At 39.9% G+C, this 5,933-nt stretch overlaps 1 pseudogene; it reads left to right on the top strand.

Moving 5' to 3' along the window:
• The first annotated feature begins 4,071 nt into the window (after positions 1-4,071).
• On the top strand, positions 4,072-5,337 carry LOC148517054 (uncharacterized; annotated as a pseudogene).
• The last annotated feature ends 596 nt before the right edge of the window (positions 5,338-5,933 follow it).

Here is a 5,933-nt window from a genome sequence, read left to right on the forward strand (position 1 = left end):
CCCCCATTCTTAAAAAATCTACTCTTGATCCTTACACTCTCGCCAACTACCGACCCATCTCTCTCCTCACTTTTGCATCCAAACTCCTTGAGCATATTGTTTACAAATGCCTTACCAGCTTTCTTTCCTCCCACTCCCTCCTTGACCCTTTTCAGTCTGGCTTCCGTTCTCTCCACTCCACAGAAACTGCCCTCACTAAAGTCAGCAATGACCTCCTTGCTACCAAATCCAAAGGCCACTACTCTCTACTCATTCTCCTTGACCTTTCTGCTGCTTTTGACACTGTGGACCACCCTCTCCTGCTGCAAATCCTTCACCCCCTTGGTCTACGTGACACTGCCCTCTCCTGGCTATCCTCCTACCTCTCTGATCGATCCTTTCTCCTCTCATGGCTTATCTTCCCCCCACATCCTCTCACAGTAGGTGTTCCCCAAGGTTCTGTTCTTGGACCACTCCTTTTCTCCCTCTATACATCCTCTCTAGGTGAACTCATCAGCTCTTTTGACCTCCATTATCATCTCTATGCTGATGACACTCAGATCTACCTTTCCTCCCCTGACATTTTTCCCTCTGTCCTCACTCGTATCTCCAACTGTCTTTCTGCTATATCTTCCTGGATGTCCCAGTGATTTCTTAAACTTAATATGTCTAAGACTGAGATGATCATCTTCCCACCCTCCCACATATCCTCACCTCCCACTATTTCTTTATCAATAGATGGCACAACTATCTCCTCTAGCCCCAAAGTGCGCTGTCTTGGAGTTATCCTGGACTCCTCCCTCTCCTTTAAACCACATATCCAGAACCTCTCACAGTCCTGTCATTTCCATCTTAAAAATATTTCCAGGATCAGACCCTTTCTCACCCAGGATGCTACTAAGACCTTAATACACTCACTGGTCATCTCAAGATTGGATTACTGTAACCCCCTCCTATCTGGCCTCCCCAAATCCCATCTCTCTCCTTTCCAGTCTATCCTTAATGCTGCTGCACGGCTTATCTTCCTCTCCAAACGCTCTACATCTGCCTCCCCTCTCCTACAAGCCCTCCACTGGCTCCCCTTCCCCTTCAGAACCCAATTCAAGGTTCTCACACTCGCTTACAAAGCCCTCACACTCCCATTTATATTTCTGACCTCATCTCCCTTCACTCTCCTGTCTGCCCTCTTCGTTTAAACAAATGAACACCGCCTCTCATGCCAACAGATTACTTCCTACCACTCCCGCCTCCAAGACTTTGCCCGTGCTGCTCCCCACCTCTGGAACTCTCTCCCTCTCCCCATCCGACTCTCCACCTCTCTACAATCCTTCAAACGGGCTCTCAAGACCCACTACTTCATCAATGCTTTCCAGCTCTCATCCTAACTTGCTACCTGTCTTCCCCATCTGTATCATGCCCATCTGTCTGCCCCTCCCCTTGAGAATGTAAGCTCTTGCGAGCAGGGCCCTCTACCCTCTTGTGCTTCTCCTTGCTTTATGTTCATCTACTTCTTACTCACCACTAGGACACCTAACACTTGGTGCCTATGCTTTGTTGCTTAATTGGGTGTTATGGCCACCTATGTATCAATGTATATTATCCATGTCCTTGTCCTTCATTGTATTGTATTTTACTGTAAGTCATTTTTTGGTTATGTACCTTGTAAGGCGCTACGGAACACTTGTGGCGCCATATAAATAAACGATAATAATAATAATAATAATAACCTGCCAATATTATGTTCAATAGATGGTGAAACTTCTTTGGAATGTCCAGTGGTTCTGTATCTTTATTTGTTACACAGTTAAACCATTTTCCCTTGTAGTTATTTTGTTAAACCTAAAACAGTTTATGAGGCTGCAGGACTTTTGGCATTTTAGCTTGGTTCTGTTTCGTTCATTTAGAAAGAGTTCTAGGCAGATAAATATAAGACAAACACAATTTAAGCCTGGCCTGGGAATATTATGACATGTTCACCCTAGGGGAGAATGTCTAGTGTTAGTGTGTCACATCCTGTGCAGCTCTTGTAGAAGAACCTGTTTATTTGGCTTCCATCAGAGCAGATCACTTGGGATATTTTCACAAGAACATCAATACAACTTACAACATTAGTACATAAGTCTTCATGAGGTGCTTCCATATTTCTTCAATATAAAATACACAGCACAATTTAATGATTCTTAAACTGTTCTTATGTACAACTTTTTGTTTTTGTATTTTTTTATGAGGAAATTCCTGTTTTGTTATCATCTCCAAGATGGTTCTGCTGGAACAGCTGTTGTAATGCAATATACATAGGGGTCACATTATAATTTTGCAGTTTATCAATGCCGCTGGTTACTTTGACTTCCTGTTAGTTTTGAATGGCCCGGAGTTGGCCGAATTCGACAGACTTGATGAGTATTTGCTGATACACTGATATTTAACTGCTTGAATATGCTGATGGTGAAGTGACTTTGTCTTTCTCTCAACTGGGTGGTAACTAAGTACATATTGTTGTTCTTTAATTATTTCCTGGAGAGTGCCTTCGTGATTTTTTTATCATATATATATATATATATATATATATATATATATATATATGTGTGTATATATATATATATATATATGTATATATATATATATGTATATGTGTCCAAAAAAAGAGTAGGCACTCAAAATTTCCAATCTCACAACTTCCGCGGTGCCCAGCTCAATATACATAACATACAACAATGTCAAAAATGGCGGCACTCCCATCGGACTTGAAAAAACGGCAAACATACACCAACTGGAAATCGACATTTCGGATTTTACTCCTTTGTCAAAATTAAACATGAATCACAATAAATATACAAACACTCACCTAAATAGAACCCAGAAAAAGAAGGAGTGTCCATGTAGCCGATACCACTCCGCCTTCTCCGGGACCCCCATCACTTCCGGTACAGCATCACATTCGGGCGCGTGTTCTGACGTCACCACGTAGGTAGTCATGGAAACTAAACAAACAACAAATAATAATGTAGTGATCAGACATAAGTACTGTGTGCACAAATCATATCCATAACCAAAAAAGCTAGATCGCATAATAGATTCCAACTAAAAAATATGTGCTATGTAAATGAAATTCATAACTAGTACAACATACATAAGATAAATACATTACATAAATCCCATGACTACATCATCACCCTAAGGAAGTTATAATTACTACAACAATACAAGTCATGAAGTACATACTTGATATTTTACAATTCCTTATGAGGCGGAATTTACATCAGCCAACAAAGCAAAAAAAGCAGAAAAAACTCAGAGAAAATATTCCATATCAACAAAAAAAAAACACAGAAAAAAAGTTATGAAAAATATCTCTAAGACTAGATACTAATTACAAAGCATAATTCGCAATCATTAAAGAAAAACATTGTATGGTAACTGATCATTTAATCCTCTGGGTCGCACTGTGTCCAGTTTAAAGATCCATTGTGCTTCTAGTTGTAGACGTCTGCGACCTCTATCTCCTCCACGTATGTCTTCTTGTATCTGATCAATAATAATGTACTTGAGTGTAGATAGACTATGTTTGGCCTGAACAAAGTGTTTTGCCACAGGCTGATCAATTTCTTTATTGTTTAAAGCTGCTCGTATAGCCGAACGATGCTGACACATCCGTTCTTTAAAGGTCTGGATGGTTTTGCCTATGTAATAAAGCCCACAGGGGCATTGATAACATAGATCACATAGGTACTAGTGCATGTCAGAGGATAACGTATTCGAAATTTGAATCCTGAATGGGGATGGGAGAAGTACTTGGTATTAATCATAAAACTGCAAGTAGTACATCCCAAGCACTTATAACAACCTCCCGGTTTCATCTGGATATTCGATGGCTTTCTCTTAGTGATGTCCGTTTGTACCACCCATATATCTATCCCATAATATCGGCCAGAGACTCTCTGTACACTAACATTTCTTACTTTTTGGATCATTTCATGCAACCTAGAGGCAACACAAAGATTACTGGAATCCAGTGACCATTATGCGGGTCATCGATAGAATTTGTTTTGAAATTGTTGAAATTAACTTTGACACAAAATTTCTTCATATTCAATGGTGAATTTTACCAACAGTGTACGGGGTGTGCGATGAGGTAACATGTCGCACCCTCGTACGCTAATGCATACATGTTCATGATTGAAAGGGAGCTTTTTTTGACATCCAAAATGTCATCTGAGATTTATTTTTACACGCGTTATATAGATGACGTTCTGCTTCTATGGACCGGGACACGAGAGGCATTTGTACGACATATAACTAGAATTAACTCTCTTGACTGTCCTATTAAGTTCACTTTTGAAATGAGCTTATCTAATGTACATTATCTAGATGTTAATATCAGTGTCGTTAATCAAAAACTCACTACAAGAATCTATACAAAACCTACGGACCGCAACACACTGTTGGCAGCGCAAAGCCATCATCCAGCTGCCCTCAAAAGAGTATTACCTTTTTCCCAACTGTTGCGAGTCAAGAGATTGACTAGTGATCCGGATATTGTTGATGCAGATATGCAAAAAATGATGGATAAGTTTAAAGATAGAGGATATTCGCATCATGTGCTAGAAAAAGCGAAACAAAAAAGTAGATATGATACCAAGATCAGATACTCTTATAAAAAACCAGAAAACATTGGACAATTTAGAGGAACGGATACATTGGGTTAAAAAATTCTCCACAGCTGACAAGTCCATCAGAAAATTTTCTAAGGCACTTTGGCCCATTATTGAACAGGATAAAGATCTTAAATGCCTTAAGTATACCAGAACAATGCCATGTTATTCAAGAAGACGCAATATCCATGAATGGGTGGTACACACGGACATCACTAAGAAAAAACCATCGAATATCCAGATGAAACCGGGAGGTTGTTATAAGTGCTTGGGGTGTACTACTTGCAGTTTTATGATTAATACCAAGTACTTCTTCCATCCCCATTCAGGATTCAAATTTCGAATACGTTATCCTCTGACATGCACTAGTACCTATGTGATCTATGTTATCAAATGCCCCTGTGGGCTTTATTACATAGGCAAAACCATCCGGACCTTTAAAGAACGGATGTGTCAGCATCGTTCGGCTATACGAGCAGCTTTAAACAATAAAGAAATTGATCAGCCTGTGGCAAAACCCTTTGTTCAGGCCAAACATAGTCTATCTACACTCAAGTACATTATTATTGATCAGATACAAGAAGACATACGTGGAGGAGATAGAGGTCGCAGACGTCTACAACTAGAAGCACAATGGATCTTTAAACTGGACACAGTGCGACCCAGAGGATTGAATGATCAGTTACCATACAATGTTTTCCTTTAATGATTGCGAATTATGTTTTGTAATTAGTATCTAGTCTTAGAGATATTTTTCATAACTTTTTTTTCTGTTTTTTTTTGTTGATATGGAATATTTTCTCTAAGTTTTTTCTGCTTTTTTTGCTTTGTTGGCTGATGTAAATTCCCCCTCATAAGGAAATGTAAAATATCAAGTATGTACTTCATGACTTGTATTGTTGTAGTAATTATATCTTCCTTAGGGTGATGATGTAGTCATGGGATTTATGTAATATATTTATCTTTTGTATTTTGTACTAGTTATGAATTTCATTTACATAGCACATATTTTTTAGTTGGAATCTATTATGCGATCTAGCTTTTTTGGTTATGGATATGATTTGTGCACACAGGCCCTGATTCAGAGCCGGACGCTCTGACAGAGCGCTCGCTCTGAATCAGGGCCGTCCCTCCTACTTTTTGGAGCGGCCTCCTGGCCGCTCGCATAGCTGTGGGTGACCACCCACAGCTATAGCGAGGGGCCAAAATTATGGTCGCAATGGTCAAGACCATCGCGACCATTGGGCTTGCGACGAGACCCTTGCGGTAGGGTCTCGCTGCTGCAAGCCCTGGAGTGCTTTT

The sequence above is a fragment of the Taudactylus pleione genome, unplaced genomic scaffold (genome assembly GCF_031769625.1).
Source record: "Taudactylus pleione unplaced genomic scaffold, aTauple2 ptg000229l, whole genome shotgun sequence".
NCBI classification, from domain to species: Eukaryota; Metazoa; Chordata; class Amphibia; order Anura; family Myobatrachidae; genus Taudactylus; species Taudactylus pleione.